This window comes from Phascolarctos cinereus, unplaced genomic scaffold (assembly GCF_003287225.1).
Source record: "Phascolarctos cinereus isolate Bilbo 61053 unplaced genomic scaffold, phaCin_HiC Scaffold_4;HRSCAF=312, whole genome shotgun sequence".
In the NCBI taxonomy this organism is placed as follows: domain Eukaryota; kingdom Metazoa; phylum Chordata; class Mammalia; order Diprotodontia; family Phascolarctidae; genus Phascolarctos; species Phascolarctos cinereus.
In genome coordinates, this window is record NW_027555847.1 from 661171994 (window position 1) to 661196820 (window position 24827).

At 40.8% G+C, this 24827-nt stretch overlaps 1 protein-coding gene and 1 long non-coding RNA gene across 2 annotated transcripts in view; one reads left to right on the forward strand and one right to left on the reverse strand.

Moving 5' to 3' along the window:
• Positions 1-24827, forward strand: part of TECR (trans-2,3-enoyl-CoA reductase) — a 37207-nt gene that overhangs the window by 968 nt on the left and 11412 nt on the right. The gene's annotated exons all lie outside the window — the stretch shown is intronic.
• LOC110203440 (uncharacterized) lies at positions 16493-23517 on the reverse strand. The gene is made up of 2 exons (XR_002322961.2): positions 23180-23517; positions 16493-16715 (listed from the first exon to the last, which is right to left on the reverse strand). It is a non-coding gene; the product is annotated as an uncharacterized LOC110203440 (long non-coding RNA).

Consider the following 24827-nt stretch of genomic DNA (forward strand, 5'->3'; position numbering starts at 1 on the left):
GCTGTGCCCTGTGCACTTTGCTGTAAACTTCTTAGGGGGAAGGTGATAGCAGAGTCTTGCCAATGGCCTCTCCAGATTTGTCTCGATGATCAGTACGGTTGATAAGGCTTCCTAGTGATCTTCAAATCTCAGGATGTCAGCCAGGCCAATCTGCCCATTTCAAAATTGGTAAAAATGAGGACCCTAAGTAGGAAGTAGTTTGTCTTAGGTCAGTGGCAAAGTCCAGGCTAGAACTTGGGTCTTAGCAGGCTGAAGTTACTACAAGTGAAGCCATCAAGACTTAGACCTTTCCCAATTCGTATGATCATGGGTTTAGAGATTGTCTAATCTAATTCCTGCATTTTATGGGAAACCGAAGCCCAAGTTTGCACAAGTAGTAAGTAGCAGAACTGAATTCAAATTTTCCAGGTTTCTTTTATGAACTACATACATACAACTGCCTCTTGATTCCTCAGTCTAGGACTTCTAACATTATGTATGTGTCATCATTATGTCAATCTAATGAATCTTAGGATCATAGATTTAGAGTTAGAAGAGACCTTAGGGGTCATCCAATTTAACTCCTTTTCATTTTACAGATGAAGAAACTGAACCTGAGAGAAATTAAGTTACATAATTAGTAAGTCCGAGGCAGGATTTGAACCTGAGTCATTCTGATTCCAAGTCCAGTACTATATCCACTATAATTTGCCTTTATTTTTTGGGAGATGTAATGTCTGCTATCCTTTATAACTCATAAGAGTTTTATGAGAATTCCTCCTATAGATCCTTAACCATTTTTTATTCATTGGTAAGATTAAAGGCAGGTAGGTGGTAAAGTGAATAGAGCACCAAAAGTCAGGAAGACCTGAGTTCAAATGCGGCCTTAGATATTTATTAGGCTATGTGACCCTGGGTAAGTTTTAACTCCGTTTCTCTCAGTTTCTTCATCTGTAAAATGAGCTGGAGAAGGAAATGGCAAACCACTCCAGTATCTCTGCCAAGGAAACCCCAAATGAGGTCACAAAGAATTGGACACAACTGAAACAAGTGAACAACAAGATTAAGGGGGGTTGGATCAGATCTCAAAGTTCACTTCACTTTATGATTGTTAAGTCTTCCTAAAATAGTCTCCTTCTCCTTTTCCTTGTCCTTGTTGTTGTAACATTTGTAAAAAAAAGAGTAAAGTTTGATTTGACATGTAGAATTCATCACATAAGCTAAAGTTAATTAGGCTGCTTTTGGGTTTTGTTGTTATTTAATACCATTCCCCTGCATAGAGTATATCACACAGAAGACTTTGCACTGACCTGCAAATACTCCCATTTCTGCCTTCTAACAATGAGAGATCCTTGGTTCCTTTTAAGAAAGAAGTTGCTTTGTACTCATTGTTCAGAATGACTGAAGCTTGACAGGACCTGGGTTGGGGGGGAATGTATTATTATTTGTTGATAATTCATCAACATCTGTGAATGTATTGTTGCCTACTGAGAAGGGATAGTACTCTTAGGTTCTGTAGTTTATAGAGGAGACTGTGAGTCACCAGCTCCTCAAGTCGACAGCTGCAGAACCAGTTAGAGCTAGGCTTTCCCAGACAAATTTGCCTGTGGAACAATTTGGGGTCAGCTCTTGTTGGAATTCATAAATCCAAAGGATCATAGCAGAGAGGACAATGCAGCTTTTAAAGCCACTCAAAGCTATTAAAGTTGGGTGGAATCTTAGAAGCTTCCCCTTATTTTACAGTTGAAGAAACTGCAGGCCCAGGAGTTAAATAACTCCTAAGGTTACACAGCTACTAAGAGGCTGAGCTGGAAAGAGCACCCAGGTCCTCTGACTTCTAATCCTTCATTTTGTCTACCATGCATTTATTCCTGGGATAAAGCAGAGAGTGAGGAAATTTTCTAGTAAAGTAGGGGAAAGTAAGCCTATTTTCATACAGAAAAATTGCTTCAAAAAATAAATATTTTTTTACCCAACTTAATATTTCTAGTGCTTAACAGAGCAGGAATTTAATAAATGCCTGTTGAAGTATTACTCTTTTTTTTCCCCTTTGGTTAGGCAATGGGGTTAAGTGACTTGCCCAAGGTCACACAGCTAGTTAGTGTTATGTGTCTGAGGCCACATTTGAACTCAGGTCCTCCTGAATCCAGGGCCGGTGCTCTATCCACTTCACCACCTAGCTGCCCCTGAAAGTATTATTCCTGACAGCTCATTGTGGAGACCATGTTATGGGAGAATCTTTTGAAGGGACTAGGGATGTTTATCTTGGAAAAGAGGAGAGAAGACTTAACTAGGGGCATGCTTTCTTCAAGTTATGGAGGGCTGTTGTATGGAAGAGTGATTGGACTTGTTATGCTTGGTTTCCAGAGAGCAGAACTAGCAGAGATAGGGAGACCTTTCTGAGAGGTAGATTGCTTCTCTTTAATAGAGAGGTTGAAAGATAATACGGATCACCTTTGGCAGTAATGGTTACTATCTGATCACAGTTTGGAAAGTGATGGTTCAGGTCATCCTCTTCATTTTACATATGAAGAAACTGGGGCCCAGAGAGTGACTTGCCCAGGATCCCATGACTAGTTATTAGGAGTGCCAGAACTAGAACTCAAGTTTCCTAATCCCAGTTGTGCTTTCCATTATATCATGCTGTTTATGGTGGCTAAAGTAAAAACTAGTATGGACACCTATTGGTGCCTTGAATTGTTCAGTGGCATAAACCAGATATTAGAGAGCCAGCCTTGTGTGGTGGAAAGAGTGCTTTATTTGGAGTCAGGAGATCCTGTATTCATGTTGCCAGTTTTGACAGTAGCTATGTGACCTGTGTGCCTCAGTATCCTTTTTTCTAAAATAGGGAGCTGATAATAGCTGAACTATGGTTGTTTTGAGAAAAATGTTTTGTAAACCTTGAAGTGCTATATATGTCCTCTCCACCCTCTTTTGATTATTTTTTATTATTATTGCATAACAAAAAATGTGGACTAGATTGGGACATGCTTTGTTCTTTGTGTATATCTCCTTGAGAGTGAACTCCCTGGGTTTAGAGTCACTTTAGGATAAAAATATAGAGTGAAATTGTTACAGTTTCTCATACTGAAAGAAATTGGCTTTAAAAAATTGCTTTCCCCCTCTACAGATGGAGAACAAAACTCTTTCTAGTAACTGGATAAAGAGCTTGCTGTGTCTTGTCAGTAAGCCCATGACCATCTCTAAACAATTTTGGGAAGCACAGCCCCTCTCTACTTTCTCTAGTTCAAACTGTAGATCTTCTTTCCCTGCTGCTTTTCACAGCAATAGGCAGCTAGGTGGTACAATGGATAGAGTGTCAGGCCTGGAGTCAGTTCAAATGTGGCCTCAGACATTTATTCGCTGTGTGACCCTGGTTAAGTCACTTAATCCTGTTTTCCTCAGTTCTTCATCTATAAAATGAGCTGGAGAAGGAAATGGCAAACCACTCCAGTATCTTTGCCCAAAAAAAATCCCAAATGGGTTCATGAAGAGGTGGACATGACTGAAACAATTGAACACATAGGCTTTTATCAACTGAAGTTGAAAAGGTACCATATTATTTTGGGTTTCCACATATTTCATATCTCCCATCCTCCAATCCTTACTAAACTGTAAGGGCTTTTAAAATCGTTTCTCAGATTCTTGTCCATTTAGCAGGAGGAGCCTGTTTCTGTAATAACCCTTTAAGGCTCTTGCTGGGAGGAAGCAGAGATTCAACCAGAATTTTACTCTTGAGTCCCTTTTTATTTTCCTTTTTTTTTAAAGTTGAAGTTTTATTGTTGCTTTTTATTCTTACATAAATCATTTCTGAGGGAAAAAACAGAAACTTCTCCTCCCCTCTGTTTTGAACCCCCCCCCCCGTAAAACTATCTGATATAGTGGTCCACCTGATGTGTGCAACAGCCTGTTTGAGGAGTTGTACTTCTCTGCCATTGAGGAGGAATCTTCCTTTCTATCTTGAGGATCATTAGTCTTGAAGCTACAGGTTCAGCCCCTCAGTCTCTTCCTGGCTGTAGGCACTTGGAGTTTCATTTAGCCTGGGAGGAAACTGAGGCCCAAAGAGGGCAAGTGACATGCCCAGCTCACACAGAGGAGGCACGTTTGGGGCCTTTTGGGCAGATGGCAAATTGTAGAGGATTGTAGTATTGGGTCAGGGTCTGCTGCTTTGTGATGTGGCCGTGGAGAAAGTTCCTTCTGTTCTCAGGGCCTCAGAGTCCTCTCACAATGAAGGAGTTGGCTCGTATAACCTCTAAAACCCTTCCATTTCTAAGAAGCTCCCTGTTCTATGAACAGTGTGTGTGGTGCATGCCACAGGCCCTCCTTGGAGTTGGGAAGGTTGTGGGTTCTGGTTTAGGGACAGCCCTAGGGTTGAGAAGGACGTGTCCTGCTGCTTGTAAGCAGCTCAGGCGAGTTGGTGGAAGTGAAGGTACTGCTCAGAGAGCCAGTGCAGGAACATTTGCACCTGTCACTGACTCTGTAAGGAGATATATGCTGGGATATTAATATTGCAGTCTTCAGACTTGCTACACCAGCAAGCTCAGCAGCCCTTCTCAGTAAATAACATGTTCAACTCCTATCAAAACATCAAAGATAGAGGAAGGTATTTGATATATGAGTATGGTATGTTTTCAGGGATGAGGATTCCACTCTGGCAGATTATGTCACAGCCTAGTACTTTTAGCACAGAAGTTGGTTACTTCAGGAAGGCCTTTGTCAGATCATTGTCATAGAATGCTAAAACTGGAAAGGACCTTAGAGGTTATCTAGTCCAACCCTCCTTATTAAACTCAGATGTGGACTTAACACCTCCTTGTTGGTACTGACACAGGCAGCTGAAAATTTCCCACTGAGGTTATTCTAATACTTAGACTTCTTGTAGTAGGGAAATAGGTTGTTATGTGACTATATTTGGAGTACAGTAGCAGGAACAGTGGCAGGTTCTATGTTAGGGTGGTTTTTAGTCCTTAAGGCAGTTTGCTCAGGTAGATGGAACACTTTGCCTGGAATAATGCTGAATGAATTAGACAATTAAAAGCATGTCTTTTAATTGTAGTAAAAAGCGTAGAAAAGGTTGCTGGGTTTGATAACCTTTAATGTCACTTCCAGCTCATATGGCTATGATTCTGTGGCTTTGTGCCAGAGGGTCTTGGTTCATGTCAGAACTTTTTCACTTACTAGCTTTGTGGCCATTGGGAAGTCAGGGAAATATACTGCCCTAGAACAAGGGCAGTGATAGTCCTGTTTTCTTTTCTCTACATCTAGACTGTTGTAGTCACTTACTGGGTGCCACATTCTAGGGATGACATGGGCAAATTGAAGTTTGAACAGAGGAGAGTGACCAGGATGGTGAGAGAACTGGAATTATGCCTTGTAGTGTGGGTTGAAGGAACTGGGGATATTTAGTCTGGAAAAGAGAAGATTTATGGAAGATATGAGTGCTGTCTTCAAGATTGTCCTATCGACTTGTTCTCTGCTTGGCCTCAGAGGGTAGGTCTGGAATTCAGCTTTTGGCTTTCTTGCAGAAAGACTATTTCCCCTTGATGTAAAGATGTCTTAACAATTAGTACTGTCCAGTCGTGCACTACTTGTTGGTTATTTTGTAAAGGGCATTTCCTGCTCAGGTCTAGGTTGGATGTCTTTCAACTTTGTGATTCTATGAACTTCTGTATATTTTAACTATCTCATTTGTAAAATAGGGATAATACCTGTCTAGTTTATTTCATAAGGTTGTTATGAGAATCAAGTGAGGTAATACATGTGAAAGTACTTTTCGGAAGACTTGTTGAGATGCCATGGGTGATTACTATCATCATTAATTGGAGCTTTACCCTAAATTTTGCTTGATTAAACCTTGATTTGTGAATGCAGTCCAGTTTTTCACTGCCTTTAAGGCAATGAAAATTTGGTACATGGATAATTTAAGTATATACCTTCCACTTTTACCTCAGTTATTTCATTAATATAATTGAGTCTACCTTGGAAGTTTCTCAGATTTGAGACTTGGTTTGTGTAAGACTGGCAATTGATGCTTCTCAGTCCCCTTAATTTTGCCAACCATTTCACTCGGCTTGAAGCATCTATCTAAGGACATTTAGATAATTAAAAAAAATTTTTTTTACATTTAGATAATTTTATATGGCTTTTGTCTTACAAACTTTGACTGAGTCAACTTCCAATAACTCTAAAGGGAAAAGGGGATGGGGGTGGGTGGGGTGCCAGTACTTGGAAGCCACCTTATCCAGCATCTCCCCGGTGTCCCTCTCTCCTTAAGTTTTTAGGCTTTAAATGGATCATTTATGGATTTCAAGTAATTCACCTTGATGCTGAGCATGTTTTTCTTAAGTGATTATAGAACTAACTAGCCACAGTAACCTGGAGGAGCTGGAAAAGGAGGCATCTGAGGTTGCACTATTAATAATTAGTGAAGTGCTGGGGGAGGAGGGGCTGGCGGGCCGGCGTAGGGGTCCTGTCACTCCTGATTGGGAAGTTTATTTTGCTAAAGGAAGAAGCAGTGTGGCATAGCGATGGGGTAGATTCTGTAGTTGGAAGGACACTGAATGTAGAGTTAGAATACCTGGGTACAAATCTTGATTTCGACATTTCATTTACCATGCATTTATTAAATGCCTTACCATTGTGCCAGGCACTGTACTAGGCATTGGAGGGAAACAACATGCTCACAGAGCATTAATATATACAGAATGAGGTGAGGAGGGCCTTACCTTTTAGGCATGAGACAAGGAGACAAGAGATGAAGTGATATGGATGACGAAGAGCAAGCAGGCCAGTTTGGTTGGAATTCATTGTAGGTGAAAGAGGAAAGTCTAGAAAGGCATGCCAAAGTCAGGTTGTGAAGTTTTAAAGGCCAAACAAAGGAGTTTTTATTTTATCCTAAAGGTAAGAGGAAGGAGCTATAGGAGCTTCTTGAGTAGGATAGTGACATGGTCAGACTTATACTTTAGGAATATAAATTTTTTTTTTTTGCTTTTTGGTGAGGCAATCTGGGTTAAGTGACTTGCCCAGGGTCACACAGCTAGTAAGTGTCAAGTGTCTGAATCTGGATTTGAACTCAGGTCCTCCTGACTCCAAGGCTGGAGCTCTATCCACTATGCCACTTAGCTGCCCTAGGAATATCAGTTTGGCAGCTATATGTGGATGGTTTGGAGAGAGGAGAGACTAGAGGATATTGTAGTAGTCTAGGTGGGAACTGATGAGGGTTCTAACTAGAGTGATGGCTGTGTGAGTAAAGGGAAAGGGGATGGATAAGAGCCATATTGTGTGGAAGTAGGGTGAACAAGATTAGGCAGTTGTTTGGAAGTGAAGGATGAAGGAGAGCGAAGAATAGAGTATCGTGCCAAGACTGTGAATGTAGGTGACTGGAAAGATGGTGGTGCCCTTAGCAGTAATAGGGAAGTTAGGAAGACGAGAATGCTTTGTTGGGGAAAAGTAACAAATTGCATGGGCGTATTAAGTTTGAGATATCAAGCCACCACCTTGACCACTACCTCCCCTTGAACTCCTCTGGAGAAAGACCAGGATTCAGAACTCAAGAACCATGGAAATTGCAGTGCCTCCCACAGCCATCATGAAGGGGAGCAACCCTAGTGAAGCATAGACCTGCTGTCCCTGCATCCTAACCACCAAGCAACTACTATTGATGGACAGATAAACCCAGGAACCTTGGGAGTAGCAGCCCTCCTCAAACCTCTAACAATACTACCACAACCATCATCTAAGGGAACAATTCTTGTGGAGTTGAGTTCTGTTAACTGCCACAGCCACTAAACAGAACAATATTCTAGCCACAAAAGTCTTTTGACACTTTGAAATGGTCTAGCATCAGAGATTGACACTGTTTATCAATGGAAATGACATTAAAGTGATGCCTTAACTGCTTTGTTGCTGCACCTATAAATTGCTGGGCCTTTGCATTTGATTTGCAGCTAAAACCTACATATGTTGTCTCCCTCTGTTATAATGTGAACTGAGAGCTGGAACTGCCTTGTTTTTTTGTTTGTATAGCACATAGTAAGCACTTAATAAATATTTTTTCATGCATTCATTCATTCACTTGAGATGCCAATAGAATCTCCAATTGGAGATGTCCAGTAGATAGTTGTCAATGTGGAACTGCTATGTTCAGGAAAAAGAGTAGAATTGGGTATAAAGCTCTGGGAATTGTCTCCATGGAGGTGATGGTTGAATCCATGGAAACTAATGAGATGAGAAAGCAAGGAGGTGCAAGTTTTGTGGGTTATGCCCAGACATAAGGTTGTGTGGGACAAAGATGATAATCTAGCAAAGGAGATTAAGGAGTGGTCAGACATGGAGAAGGAGAGCCAGGAGAGTGTTTAGGAAGAGGAGGTGGCCAACATTATCAGATGCTACAGAGTGGTCAAGAAGGATAAGGACTGAAAAAAAGCCATTGGGTTTGGCAATTGATAGATGATTGGTAACCTTGGAGAGAGCCATTTCAGATGAACAGTGAGGTTAGAAGCCAAATTGCAAAGAGGTGAAAAGTGAGTTTGAGGTGAAAAAGTGGAGGCAGTTTTTAATAGACAACTTTCAGAGTGATTGGCTGTGAAAGGGAGGAGAAATAGAGTAGAGTAGCTTGAAGGGATAGTATGATCATGTTACTTAGTAGTTATGTGACCATGGGCAAGTCACTTTACCTCTCTGAGCCTTAGTTTCTTCTGCAAAATGAGGATAATCTCATATAGAGTTATGAGAAAGTTTTTTTTGTAAACTTGAAAATTCTACAAGATGGTGCTGCCAGTAGAGGTCCTACTATATATTTTCTGGTAGATGGTTTCTATAGTTATTTTGGACCTTAGATCAATTGAAGAGTAGTATAAGCCTAGACTTATGCCAGGTATTGATTTTTTAAAACAATTTAACTCAGCACCAAATGGAAGATGAGAGGGGGAAGACTAAAACCAACATCACTATTATAGTTTGATAAAATGGGACTCTGAAAATCTTCATTGTGTAGGGCATGAGCACTGATTTGGAGTAAGAAGACCTGGGTTTTACTTATTGCTGTTTTACTATCTATGTGACCTTTGGAAATGAATTTGTTCATTGCGGAATAGGGTGGGGATTGGACTGGATCAGAAGTTTTTAACCTTTTTTTGTGTTATGGACCCCTTTTGCAGTCTGAAGTCTGTGGATCCCTTTTCAGCACAGTGTTTTTAAATGTATACAGTAAAGCGTTTAGGATTACGAAGGAAACTAATTATATTAAAACACATTAATCAAAATATTAAAAAAAATAAGATCATGGATGCCAGGTTAAGATCCTTTGTAATAGATGATCTTGAACTGGATGTCCAATAGACATCTTAAACTCAAATTTGTATTAGTTCCTTATATAGTTTGGATATTAGACCTTTGTCAAAGGAACTTGTAGCAAATATTTTCCCCACCTGCCTGCTTCTATTCTAATTTTAACAAATTGGTTTTTGTGTAAAACCTTTTACATTTTATGTAATCAAAGTTGTCCTTCTTATCTTCTGTGATTCTCTCAATCCCCTACTTGGTCATGAACTCTTCACCTATCCACAATTACAAAAGGCATTTTCTTCCTTGTTCCTTTGTGATATGTGACCTTTTATATCTAAGTCATGTACCCATGTGTAATTAATTGTGGTACATGGTGTGAATTACTGGTCAAAACCTAATTTTTACCAGACTACATTACATAGTTTTCTAGAAGGTTCCTCTGTCCCCCCACCCCCCATACAGACTTTATCTTCAGAATTTGAGTCTTTGGATTTATTCAACACCATCAAGCAGAGATTTAGAGATCATTGACTCACAGGGAGAATTGCAGAGTCTCCTAGTGGATCCCAGTGGCCATTTACCCTAACCCATATCTGCAAAAAAATCTCCACCATAACATGTGTCATAAGTCTTCATTCAGACTCTAACTGAAGCCCTCTACTGAGGGGAAACCTCATGAGACATCTCTTTCCACTTATAGATAGCTCTAATTATTAAGAAGTTCTTCCTGAAGTAAAAATTAAATTTGTTTCTTTGCACCTTCCATCCTTTGCTCTAGGTCCTACCCTTTTAGGTCAAATAGAACAAATTTAATCCCTGTTCTACATGATTGCCTTACAGATAACTTAAAAATAGGTAAAGACCTTTCTGAATCTTTTTTTTTTCCCAGGCCAACCATCCCCAAGCCCTTTAACCATTCCTTATACAACATAGCCTTAGAGCCCTTGACCATGTTGGCTGAGTTCTTCTGGATCTTCTTCCAGCTTGTCAATATCTTTTGTAAATTGTGGCACCCATAACTAAATGCATTACCTCCTATAACAGCTGACCAGTTATTCCTGTCTGACTGTTCTTGGTCTCCTTTGCTCATATCACGCCTACTGAATGTGAGTTTCCCCTACGGCTCTGTCCTAGGCCTTTTTCTTTTTTCTCTTTGTAGTCTCTTACTTGGTGACCTCAGCTTCCACTGGTTCATTTATCCTGTCTTTGCAGATGATTCCAGTATCTATACATGCATCCCTAGTCTCTCTTCTGAGCTCCAGCCCTGAATCACCACCTATCTGTTGGACACTTAACTCTCAAACTCAGCATGTCCAGGACAAAACTCATTAACTTCTGTTCCCTCCTCCACCTTTCCTTTTTCTGAATATCTGTGTTACTGTTGAGTACCTTGGTATCATTCTCAGTTTCTCTCTTACTCACCTCACATAGCCAATCAGTTGCCAAGTCTAGTCATTTCTGTCTTCACAACATCTCTTGTATGTGTCCCCTTCATTGAAATACACATTCACTACCCTAGTTAAAGTCCTTATCACTTTTGGGCTTTTGCCTTTGAATAGGTGCCTTCTAATTGGATTCTCTGCCCCAAATGTCCTCTCCACTCTTAATTCATCCTTCACTCATCTGCCAAAATTATTTTCCTGAAGTATAGGTCTGACCATGTTTACCCCCCTGCTCAATATACTCCAGTGGCTCACTATTATGCTAGGACTACATATTGAGTCTTTTGTTGGCCACTAGTGTATCTTCCTCTAAGGTTACCTTACATCTCTTCTGTATTTGTCTTATGTGTATTGAGATATATGTACACACATGCATATTATGTATGTATATTGCACGTATGTTTATGTATATGTATATTGTCTCCTGTGTTAGATGTGAACTCCTTGAAAGCAAGAACTATTTCCACATTTCTTTGTATCTCTAGGGCTTAGTGTAGTGTGTGGCATTCATTAAATTGTTAATAAATGTTTGTTAGTTGATAGTTGGACTAAAATCCCTTGATCTTTTTCAAACACACTACTGTCTAATCATGTTTCCTCCATTTTATACTTGTAAAGTTGATCTTGAACCCAAGAGTAAGATTTTGCATTTATCTCTGTTGAATTTAATTTAATCTTAGATTGGCCAAATGCTTTAGCTTGTCAAGATCTTTTTGGATCCTGATAACAGTCAGCCAGTCTGTCTCTCCCAACCTTGTGTTGTCTGCAAAAATGATTTGCACACCAGCTATACTTTATCCAAAGCATTGATAAAATGTTAAAATGCTATCTAACCCTCTCATTTTATAGGGAAACTGAGCTAGCACATTAAAATGGAAGATCCTTGACTGTCCATACCCAGTTTACTGCCAGAGGTCTATGATTTCTTTGGTGTGGCACACTGGAGAAGCAGTGTGGCATAGTAGATAAAGAGTGGCCTCAGGAATCAGTTGCCAAACTGAGTTGCTATTGCCAAAAATACTCATGTCTTAGTGGCCACCTTCTGGAGTTGAACATTTGCAAATGTAGCTAGGCTGGTCCTTGGATAATAAGACATGGTTTCTTGCTGGGTCTATATTCAGTCTTTAATTTGGTAGGATCTGCCAGAGCATGTGCTTCACTACAATGAGGGATCTCAGAAGAGGACTTTAGTGGAGGAAAGATCACTTGCCACAGCTAAAAACCATACTTAATTGACAAATCTTAGATGGAAGATAATCTTCCTAAAAACTGGGGATCTCTAGCAGAGAAAGAAAAAAATGGATGGGTCGTGCTCTACTGTAGTTGGAATTTTGCTGTAATTTTCATGAACAAGTGATCCAGGCTGGAATTATACTCCTGCATTAATAAGTAACATGAGTTTGGGTTTGAATTCATTAACTTAAATTTTGCGATTTGGAGTCAAAGACAAGACTAGACTTGTCCAGAGCCTGGTAATTGGGAGTGTTTGGTGTAGGTGGCTAGAGACTTTCCAAACCCTTCCCTCTAGCCATAGTAACACTCTGTTCCCAGTACAGCAGCCCTATAATTCTGTTGCAACTGCATTTCAGGGGATGATGGAGAAATCAAGTCTTGCAGGAAAAGCCATTGAGGGGACAGTGTTTCTGACTAAGTAGGTGTTCTCATTTTTTTGGTGACCCTAACAGGTTCCAGAGCAGAGAGGAAATACCGGTGACAAATGGGAAGTAGAATAACTTGAGGGCTAACCCTCTATTCTAATTCCTGTAGCAAATTTGGGCCTTCCCAAATCTGTTAACACAGGGGAAACTCTGAGGCTGAGAGGTGCTCGGCTTTTTTTTTTTTAATAAGGCATTGGTTTTTGTTCTTTGCATTGGGGAGCCCTTTGCTGCTCCTCCTGACCAAGCACAACACCCTGGTGGAGATACTTAAAGAATGGATCATGGGATTAGCCGGAAGGGATTCATTTTATGGATGAGGAAACTGAAGCCTAGGGAGGGTGACTTGCCCAGTGTCACATGGTTGATAAGTCTCAGAGGAAGGATGTGAAGCCAAGCAAGCCCTGTGATTCCACAACCCCTACTCTTTCTGTTGTACTATACTGCATTCCTAACTCCTCAGTTGATTGGTAATGAGTGAAGGGTGACACCTAGTTTTTGAAAGTGTCTGACTGGAAGCCTGGTGATCATTGATGGGAACAGAAAAGTTAGGAGGTGGGGTAGGTTTATGGGAAAAGATAATGAATTCTATTTTGAACGTGTTGAGTTTGAGATGACTATTTGATATCCAGGTGGAAACTGGATGGAATTTGAGAGAGGAAGGGAGGGAGGAAAGGAGAAAAGAAGAAAGAGGGGGGAGGAAGGGAGGGAGACCGAGAGAGACAGAGACATTGTCTATGTGGATTTGGAAATCATCAGCTCAAGATCACAGAGTTAGAGACCCCAAAGAAGAAGGCCAAGGATAGAGCCCTAGGGTATATTCATGCATAGAGAGTGAGACTTGGATAATAATCCTCCAAAGGAGATGAGAAGGATCATTTGGTAGGAAGAGAATGACCAAAAAGCAACATTACTGAGAATGTGACTTACAATGTAACACTTAGAACTAAACAGTATTCCAGAGGAGGTTTGACCAGGGCAGGGATTGTAGAGCTATTACTTACTCTTTTGGTCTTCACAGAATTAGAGTATTTTGATCTGGAAGTGGCCTTAGAGAACACTGGTTCAACATCTTCACTTGACTGAGGCTTAATAAGGAAGTGCATCACATCTGAGCTCAGAGAGGTAACAAGCAAGAAGCAGAAGGGAAATTCAGATATAAGACTTTGATTTGGGAGGCAGTTTGATGCTGTGACAATTAAAACTTTCTGAGAAACAATGTTTCTGGGTAAATTAAAATCAGTTTTATTGACTACATCTAGAAAGTAGTCAACAAAACAGGCTCATTCTGTAACCAAAGAGACTGAGCCTGTTGAACCTTCAGTATTTATAAAGTCTTTTGATAAAGGGGCATGCTTGAAGATAAAAATCTACTCTGATTGGTTAACAAATAATTAATAGAAAATGAATATTATAATGTGAGTCTTGGGGGTACTGTCAATTGTATCACCCAAGTCTTGGTCAAAGAGACATCAATTTCCATATCACCTGTCTGACAAAAGGGGGAATCCATATTTTCCCAAGACCCGTGTGAGCAAACACAGTGATCAGGAATCCACCCATTCATCTAAATTTAGAATTTCTTTGACTATCTTTGATTAAATCTAGCCATTCTGGCTGGGAGAAAGATTTGAGAAAGATTTCCTACATTGGTTGATTTCTGGATGAGGAAGTAGAAAAGGGGAAAAACCTTGGTTCTGATTGCATAATTAATACAAGAGAGAAATAATAATTTCTTTCAGTGCAGTGAGAAGTGTTGGATTTGGAGTCAGCATATCTGGGTTTGAATCCTGACTCTTCTGTACTGAATGCATGTATGACCTCAGGTTAGTCACTTAATGCCCCAGTTTCTTCATTTATAAAATAAGTTAGGCTAGATGTTATATCTGTTTATGGTCTTAGCTCTAAAACTTTGATCCTGTTATCTCCAAATACTGTTTGTTGTTCATTTGTTTCAGTTGTGTCCGATTCCTTCTGACCCCATTTGGGATTTCCTTGGCAAAGATACTGGAGTGGTTTGCAATTTCCTTCTCCAGCTTGTTTTACAAATGAGGAAACTAAGGCAAACAGGGTTAAATGACTTGCCCAAGGTCAGACAGCTAGTAAGTATCTGAGGGCAGATTTGAACTCAGGAAGATGAGTCTTCCTGATGACTTCAGACCTGGTATTGTGCCACCCAGCTGTCCTGTCTCCAAATATTATGAATTCATATTTTTATAGCACTTGAAGGTTTACAAAGTTCCTTTCACACTGACGTCTGTGAGTTAGATAGTACCAGTGTTTTTGTCCACATTTTAGTGATGAGAAAATTGGAGCTCAGAGTTAAAGTGACTTGCTCTCGACTATACCTAGCTAGTATCTTGACTGGGGCTGTCTTGACTCTAGGTCCACTGATAGCTATTTTTAATTCGCTGCACACACTTCTTCCCTAATGAGGTACCCACTACCCCAAGTTTTACTTAGGGCCAGGTATCGGATTCTTTCCCTTTCTTTTTTTAATTGGTGGCACATTCATTTCTAAATATTTGCCCTCTTGCAAGGCAAGCCATCTCTTGTAACAGAGATTAAAAATGAAAGGGAAAAAGCAAACAGTTTGTTGGCAATGTCTGATTGCATATGCAATATGCAGTGTTCCACATCCATAGTCTCCTATCTTCAACGAAGATTGGGAAGTACAGTTTTTTAACTTTTTCCAGCACCAAGCTTGGTCATTATAACGAACACATCAGTTGTTGGCTTTGATGCTCATAATCCTAGCTAGTTATGTCCCTCTTTTTTTAGGAAGAGCCTGAATTTCAGCTTTGTGCTTCATTGCAACCTAGAATGCCTCAGCTCCACTTGAATAGTTTTCCTGGAGTTGGAAAAATAACTTGATGTGGCAGCCAATTGGCAGGCAGCAGGCTGTGGAGTCTTAACTTCAGTTGGTTTCACTGAGTCAGTCGCAGTTTCTTTTGTTCTTTTGTGAGGTTTGCCCCTAGCCGTAAGTGGGATTTTCACTTTGCCTTATGTGAATGAGAGTCATCATTTTGGGGAATTCCTGGAGGAAAAGGTGTCCGTACTCTAGTGTTTCTTCAGTACTAAGCAGCAAAGTTTTTCTGACTTCCTGAATTGAGGTGGTCTGGTTTATATTACTTCCCTTGTTTAGAGTTTGGTTATGGAAAGATACAGGCAAGGACTAAGAACTTTTTTTTTTTAAGTTTCAACTGGCTATTTGCAAGTATAGCTTATTTGCAAAGAACATTGTATAACGCATGGTACCTAGCTGGAAATTAAACATGTAATATAGACTCAGAAACTAGAATTCTGTTTGTCTGGCCAAGGCTGACTGTCCAAGGAGATTTTGGGATCTAGAGGTTATGTCAATGCAGTATTGTAGAAATAAAGAATGTTGGGTACCTGGGTTCAGATCTTAGCAGCAAAGCATACTACCTCTGTGACTCTTGGCAAATAAACCTCTTTGTAGTTTTGCACTACCTGTTACCTGATATTGTGAGGATAATAGCTTATAAACATAAAGAGTTATATGATAAACCATTATATTATTTTTTTCTAGACAGTAAATGTTTATGGCAGCATAGTATAGGATAAAAGAGCTGATCTTGGAGTCAGTGTTTTCAAGATCTGCTTCTTACACTAGTGTATACAGATCGTAGGCAAGTCAGTTAACCTCAGTGGCCCAGTCAATTCTCCAAGACTAAATTATAGATGAGTTACTGATCTGCATTGGTGGAGAGAATTTCCATGATGGAGTTTCCCCACAGTGATGAAATCACACGTTAAGGCTAAAAATAATCCCCCAAAGCACTATATATAAATGTGACTTCCTCCCCCTCCACTAATAAATGTACGAATGATGTTGGTATGTATGGAAGGCAGTATGTCACATAGAAGGAACTATGTATTTCTGTTGTGCATTTACTGCTAACTCTCTTAGTCCTACCTCAATGGCCTACTCTGTTCGGAGAGCATCCTCAGTGTAATAAAACTAGACTGAGGTGTCATTTTTCATTTTAAGGTTCAAAACACTCTGTTGTCACATGGAGATTTCAAACCCTTCTGCTTGCCCAGATCCTAGACTGAGGGGGAGACATGAGATCTTTTTTATAGATTTGAACAAAGGAAAACAGCCACTAGATGTCAGAATGATTTCTTACATCAGGAGATCTTTAGCTTTGCTAGTGGCCTGTTGCTCAGAATCACAGAATTTTAGAGTTCAGAGGGCCATTTGTGACCAACTAGTCCAGCACATACCCGAAGAACTGGCTTTTCTGACTGCTGCAGATTCTGTAGTTGTCCCCAGCATGGTGCCATTGTAGTTAGGTGGATAGATGCATCACAGGCGGGTCAGAAAGTCCTAGGAAGAACAAAAATAGCTTCATTCTTTAGGATGCAGGTGAGGAGAGAGAGGGTGGACAGAAGATTCTTATTAGTGTCAGGGTTTAGTCTTGACTTTGAGGCTGTGAGCCAGAGCTTTTGGTTTCTGAGAATGTTTGTTTCTTGGAAAACATTAGAATGATAAATGCTTGCTTCTCAGAGATCTTCTAGAAGTTCATGTGCAATTTCCACTGGTCTACTCCTGTATCCATTCACCTGGAAGGTATGGACATTGTGATGTTGTAAGAGCACTGGCTTGGTGTCAGAAAACATGGATTCAGATCTTAGCACCTGTGTGACCTTGAATACTTACCCCTATATATTTTAATTTGCCTGTCTACAAAATAAAAGGGCTGGGCTAGGGTCTCACTTCCAAATCTTTTGATTTTGTTGTATACCTTTGAAGTGCAATACCAAGAGACAGGCTAGGACACTATGATAAAAAAAAAGTTTGGGTTTAGAATGGGATTACCAAGAACTTCATCCTTTTTGAGCTGGAAGAGATCTTCTGTGTCATCTGGTTCATTTCCCCTATTTTAAAGGGGAGAAAACTGAAGCTTAGACAGTGGAGGTGGTTAGGCCATGGCCACAACTCTTTAGTGGCAGACCTTTGTCAACTGGACCAGAACCAGTCTCCAACCTGTGAGTGGCTGGAGCTGAACAAAGCAGGGGAGACAGGAGAATAAAGAATCAAACAGAGGTTTAATTTCAAAGTGAGGAAAAGGTTGCAAGGAAGGATCCCCCTCCTAGTAGGGGGTCGGGCCTGAGGCAGTGTGAGGAGACCTCTACTTATACCAATGGCTACACGGTGAGTTGTGGCCCCGACAGTGAGGGTTAACAGCAAGTGTGACAAGTTTGATTCATAGCAGGGCTTCATGACTGGATTATCTAAGCTCAGAGACTACCTGATGCTGGTGTGAAACAATTCTAGGATTTTGCTGTGACTGAGATCATCCAGAGGGTCAGTGCAAAGAATTGTTGTGCCAAACTCAGGGCACAGCCTGCATGCTGGGCCTTATTGCTGAAAAACAGTGTCTCTTAGTTTCTTTACACCTTGGATTAGCCCAATTCTCTTAACTGCAAGGCCATTGCTCTTTCTATGTCATCACACTTCTATTCAGTTTGGTCATGTTTAGAGTAATTATCCTCTCTCCTCACCTGGACATTTGGGAACTATCAGATTCCATGGCCTAACCAGCTTAGGTTTCTGTTATAAGTGGTGACTGTGTGGCTTTAGGAAGGTGTGACTGCTCTCCAGGTAAACCTTAAAAGTTAGGCATTTCTACTACTTCACTTTGTTGTGAGATACCAGGGTCCCTAAGAGACTTTTGGACAAGTCTGGCTGCTCATTCTGCTTTGGGGGGGAGATGAAGGTCTCCTGATGGCCCTTCTAACAGATTAGAAGGGTTAATGAAGCCAAACGAAAGGTCTTAGGATTCCTGGACACAGGGCTTGTTCTAGTTAACCCTCTATGCTTATATTCTGAAAGGAAGGGTGAGGTTTTTTTTTTTTAAATTTAGATGGTTTCCAGAATGAGCAAGGTGATAATCATGATGAACTTTACACCGGTCAGACATCCTTTTAATTCTGGTTTGTTAACATTTTGGGAAAGCCATTGATAAAATTGAGCAGGTTAAGAGGAGGACTTCTAGGTTGATGGAAGGAATGGAGAGTCTGCCATACAAAGATTGACTGAAGAAAGTGGGGATGTGTATGTAGCCTGGAGACGAGCAGACTCAGTGGAGGTAAGCATTAGGGGTCTTCAGGTTTTTCTAGGACTCTTAAAAAAGAATGAGGAGTAGACTTGTTCTTTGCTTTTGAAAAGAGAACTTGAAACAATATTCTTTGGAAACTGCAGAGAGTCACTTAACAATTAGAGGTGGCTCAAAGTAGAATGGTCTTCCTCAAGAGATAGTGAATTTCCAGTCACTAGAGATGCAGGTTCAACTATGCCACTCCTCTCTCTACTCAGTAAACTACAGTGTTTCCCCGTTATCTCCAGGATCAAGGATAAAATCCTCTGTTTGACATTCAAAACCTTTTATTATGTACTACCTCCCCCCAGCCCTGTTCAGTCTTCTTATACTCTATTCTCTATCACTTCAGTCTAGCGACACTAGCTGTTGCATGAATAACCCTCCATTTCTCATCTCCAGGCATTTTCTCTGGCTGTCCCCCATGCCTGGAATTCTCTCTCTCCTTGTCTCTGACTCTTGACTTCCCTGGAATTCTGCAGGTCTCATCTAAAATCCCATCTTCTCTTGGAACTCTTTCCCAATCCTTCTTAATTCTAATAACCTTCTGTGAAATGATCCAACCCTTTTGGAGAGCAATTTGGAACTATGCTTAAAGAACTATAAAAATGTGCATATCCTTTGACCTAGCAATAGCACTTCTAGGGCTGTGTCCCAAAGAGATCATACAAATGGGAAAAGGACCCACATGTACAAAAATATTTATAGCAGCTCTTTTTGTGGTGGCAAAGAATTGGAAATTGAGAGGATGCCCATCAGTTGAGGAATGGCTGAACAAGTTGTGGTATATGAATGTAATGGAATACTATTGTGCTATAAGAAATGATAAGCAAGTGGACTTCAGAAAAACCTGGAAAGACTTGTATGGACTAGTGCTGAGTGAAGTGGGCAGAACCAGGAGAATGTTGTACACAGTAATAGCCACATTATGCAATGACTAATGTTAACAGACTTAGCCCTTTCTCAGCAGTGCAAGGATCTAAGACATCTCCAAAGGTCTCACGATGGAAAATGCTATCCACATCCAAAGAAAGAACTATGGAGTTTGAATGCAGATCAGAGCATACTATTTGCTATTTTTTTCTTCTTTTGTATTTTGTTTCCTCTTTCTATTGGTTCTAATTCCTGCTTACAACATCATTAATGTGAAAATATGTTTAAGAGGAATGTATATAATATAGCCTATGTCAGATTGCATGCCATTTTGGGGAGGGAAGGGGAGAAAAATTTGAAACTCAGAAGCTTATGGAAGTGATTGTTGATAAATCACAATAAATTAATAAAGATGTGCAAAATAAAAAAAATTCTAATAACCTTGCTTTTGTTAATTATTTTCTATTTATCCTATATATAGCTTGTTTGTACATATTTATTTGCTTGTTGTCTCTCATTAGCGTGTAAGCTCCTTGAGGGCAGGCACTGTCTTTTGCCTCATTTTGTATCTCCAGTGCTTGGCAGAGTGCCTGGCACCTAGTAGATCCTTGATAAATGTTTACTGACTGACATATCTTCATCTGGAGGCTAGATAACCATTTGACAAAGGTATTGTAGTGGGGATTTGGATTTTAATGTGGGTTGAATTAAATGACCTTTGAGGTCCCATTCAAATACCATGGTTTTGTTATTTCTACCTTCATTAGCAAAGGCTCTATAAATGTTTTACTTACGCTTGTGTTTTAAAAAGCACCTTTCTGTATCATAAAGTCAAGTCCCACAGTGAAGTTATCCCTTAGCTATGTAAAGGGGAAACTTGTCAGGCCAAAGCTATAGTTTCCTGAGCTATTTGCTTTGCTGCCATCGTGACTGTCTTGTGTAAGAGACAAAATCTGCTTTGTAAGTCTTTTCTTCTTTTTTCATCTCTGTAGCCACAGTTTAATGAAAAAGGCCCTAGTTGAAGAGTTTGTAGATCTGAGTTCCATTTTCTGCTTTTGTGTTTGCTAGCTGTGTGACCTTGGCAAGTCAGTTGAGTTCCTGAGGTACATTTTCCTTATTTGCAAAATAGAGATACAAATACTGACTGAGCTGTTGTGAGGATAGCACTTTGCAAACTTTTAAAAGTTTTATATATCTATATATACACATATATGTCTATATGTCTGTCTGTCTGTTTAGCTATCTATCTATCTGTGTTGGTTAGGTGGTGCAATGGATAGAGCCAGGCCTGGAGTCAGGAAGACCTGAGTTCAAATATGGCCTCAGATACTAGCTGTGTGACCCTGTTTGCCTAAATTTCCTTGTCTGTAAAATGAGCTGGAGAAGGAAATGGCAAACCACTCCAGGATCTTTGGTGAGAAAACCCCAAATTGGGTCATCAAGAGTCAGACATGACTGAAAAACAACTGAACAACAAGCTGGAAAAAAAAAGTTTGTGTATGTATGTATACACACACATGCACACATGTATACACACATGTACATGTGTATACACACATACACAATATATACATATGTGCATGTACATATACACACATACATACGTCTACGTACACATATTTGTGGTGACATCTCTGACCTGTATTCTCATCTTTTTTTTTTGGTGGTAACAAAACCTGACAGCCTAATTCTCATTGGCTTTTACTTGGCTCTATTTCCTTAAAGGAGGTGTATGGGCTAGTTAAGAACAGTAGGTGGCAGCAGAGGGAAAGACGGTGAGCTGTCCCATGGTGACGTGGATCACCTTTGGCCTTCAGAGAGAGGACTCATTGCTAACTTGGGGCAGCCGGTGGGTTTGAGAAGTTGTCATCCCCCTCAGATCAGCTGCTGTGAGCTTTTATTCCTTTCCCTGGCCTGGTCTATTTTCCCTTGTATTGTGTCACTGCAGAGTCTAGGGGAGAAGGTCCTAGGGAGGATTGTGTTAACATCTTGCCAAGGATCACAGGGTAATTTGAGTTGGGCATTCATCCCTGCCAGGAACTTCTTGGAGTGCTACAGCTGTTGTAACCATGAATTGCAAGATGGGCCACACCTCTGCCCTGCCATGCTCTGCTGTTTTTCCTTTCTCACTCTCTCTATCCTCCTAGTCCCTTTGGGGGGATGGGGCTGACTGAGTCACAGTTCTGAGATCCAGGTGTGTTCAGTCATGACTAGAAGCTTCTGTTGTTAATGAAACATCATGTGTGGTGGTGGTGATGATAGAGATGGGAGAGATGGGAATTTTTGACCTTATTACGCTAATGAGCACAGAAAGCTGTGTCATAGAGATGAATTTTCTGCTTGGGGTTCATGCAGAAAATCAGCTGCTAGCAGTCCCATGAATTTAAATGGGGCCTGGAGTTCTGTGCTAGCACGAGTTCATTTTGGCTACATACTGGAATGTCAGGCCTTTCAAGTGAGAATTCCTCCAAGGCTACTGGAACTGTCATCAGGTAGACACCCCTTACCCACTGGCCAGGGCTGCTCCAGGACTGTCCTTGTGTCTTCTGTCTCCATCTCATTCAACAAAGGGCTAGTTGATATACCTTACAAGCAGTCAAAAGGAGAAGAGATTGTGTCTTTCAACCTTTTCTACTTGCTTCACTTATATGGGGTCTTCCCCATGAAAACCTTTTCTTCTGTTAGCCTTCCTTCTGGTCATACTCTCATCTGACCCCCAGTTATGTCTGATAGTTCATTTTTCTGTACAGAACTCATTGGTGGCCTTAGTTTGATACCATTTTGGATGTCTAGTTTACTCCCTACCCATCTACGGTGTCCTGTTTCCCTTCAGGTCTTTCATAGGAAGGCAGAGTCTTTTTAAGCCACAGAATGACAGATTACTAGAGGTGGTAGGGACTTCAGGAACTCTCTAGCCCAAGGCCCTTAGGCCTGTCCTGTCCCTATAGGGACTATCCTGTAGATATTCTCACATTTTTCTGGGACATAGTGGGTCTCTTCCAGAAACCCCAAAAGATTTTCTTTATTGCTTCTTTTCCTTTTCTAGAATGTCATTCCATGATATACTCTGTTCTGTTAGGCCATTCCTGGCTGTAGTGGGGTCAGCTAGGTGGGATTGTAGCAGTGCTTTGTACTTTTCTTGCTAAATGGACTCTTGTCTCTTAGTCATTGAGCCTGCCTCTGTTCCCCAGGGAGAAAGCATTTACTTGGTCAGAAGGTTTGGCCATGGAAAAAGAGGGATCCTGAGAAGTACTCCTCCCCGCTCGCTGCCCCAAGGATAAGCAACTATATTATTCCTGATTCTGGGTGGGTATATAGCTGAATGGAGACACCTGTAGGAGGCTTGTAGCAGCCAGATCACTGGGACTGGCTTCAGGACTGGGCAGAGGTGTCATAGAGACTTAGAATCATAGGACTTTTTATAGGTAGAAGAGCAACCAAGTACTTGCTGGCCGTGTGATCTTGGAAGAGTCCTTTCTCTCTGGCCCTTAATTTCTCCATCTGACAAATGAATAGACTATGTTGGACTATAAAATGAAGTGATTACACTAGCTGATCTCTGAGGTCCTTTCTAACTCTAAATCTTAACATCTTATAATCTTTTAAATATCATCTAGTTCAACCCCTTCATTTTAGAGATTAAGCAGAGGCCCAGAGAGATTATGTTTTTTCTGAGGTTACATCAATCAGTCGAGAAACATTTATTAAGAATAATCAGTAGCTGACTATAAATAGTAAGTAGCTGAGCCAGGATTTGAACCCAGGTTTTCTGACTCCAAATTCAGTATTTTCCACCATGCCATGATTCCTTCCTTACCTCGTGTTGTCATTGAGCTGTTCTGCTGCTCTCAGGGTTCTTGATTTCCTTTTTTTTTTTGTGAGCTGGGGCTTCCTACAGGACTGCTCCCTTCCTGGTGGATGGCAAACACTAAGAGTGAGTGGTCTAGCAAGCTGTTTCCTATGTGCTGGGCTCCTCCTTACAAGCCTGGGTTTTGGCTGTCCTACGATCTCCCACCTGGCGCCAGGGTATCATGCCAAGGGCATGGGTTGAATTTCACCACAGCAGCTGGCTGGGCACAGGGTCTGATTGTATTTTAAGCCATTGAGTGTCTCAGCAGGAACTCGGAGCCCTCCGTTTTCTGGGGAGAGGTTTTTGTGTCCTGTGGGCATAGCCCCCCCCCAGGAGCCCAGGAACTATTTATATATCTCCTAGTCAGGGTTGGACTTTTTGCCGAAGGGGGCTGCAAGGGACTTGCACATAGGTTGAACAAGCTATGTAAAGGAACCTTGAATATGTGGGCAGGGCTTTCCTCCGTGAGAATAGGGGCACAATAGACCCTCTCTTAAGGTTTGGAGTGGCAACAATATCAGGGTATCACATATCTTGTGATGGTGAAGGTGGGAAGGGGAGGAAGAGGAAGGGAAAAAGAATTTCTGCTTTGTTTGGCTAAAGAATATAATATGTCAGAAAAAGCACTGGCTTTGGTGTCCACGGACCTGGGTTTTAATCTTGGTTTTGCTGCTTATTTACCTGTGTGAACTTACCTTTTCTATTTCTTTTTCCCTGTTTGTAAAATGAGAGGGTTAAACTAGGTGATCCGTAAGACCTTTTCTAGCTCTTAGTCCTATGACTCTTTGTCCAATGAGAGGGTTGTACTAGATGGCTAGTTTCTGAGGTCCTTTACCAGCTGTAGATTGATAATCTGAGATGGGAGAAGGGTCCAGAAAGCAGAAGCAGGAAAGGTACATTAAAATTACAGAGAGGAAGATTTAAGGTTAACATAAAGAAAAATTTCTTAATTTTTATATTGTCCCAATATGGAAAGGGCCACCTTAGGTGGTTGCATGCTTTTTATCCCTGGAGGTCTTCGTGTAGAAGCTGAATAGTCACTTGTTGGGGATGTTGTAGAGGAGATCCTTATTCTAGTATTAGTTGGACTAAGACACCCTTGGAGCTCCTTTCCAGTTCCAAGATTCTGTGATTCTGTAAGTGTGATACTTTTCTGAGCCCCTCTAGAAGTGGGTCCCAGGCCTAGTTGTAGGAACTTGTGGTACTAATAGGGCCTTGTTGAGGCTCTCTTTTCTGTAGGTTTCACAAATGGTTGCCTTTTGGGAAGTTTCAGGTTGTATTGAGAAGACCCTCAGATAGACCCTCAGCATAAGACCAAACTGTGTGAGTTTAAATGACTTTGTTTTGACCCTCCTCTGCCCTAGTGTTTTAGAGTACTTTGGACCAGAGCAGACTCTTGATCAAAGAAAAAAAAAATGGCAGTCAGTCAGCAACTACTTCCTGGGCATCTTACTTGTACAAGATGGATGCAGAAGTGTGTAAGGCATAGAGCTTACCACAGAATTGGGATGTTGAGACATATACATGTGAAAAGTATCCATACTAGACCAAAATTACTGATGATCTCTTAGTTGTCAAATCCATGGCCTTTTCTCAGTCTTCATTCTTGTTGACC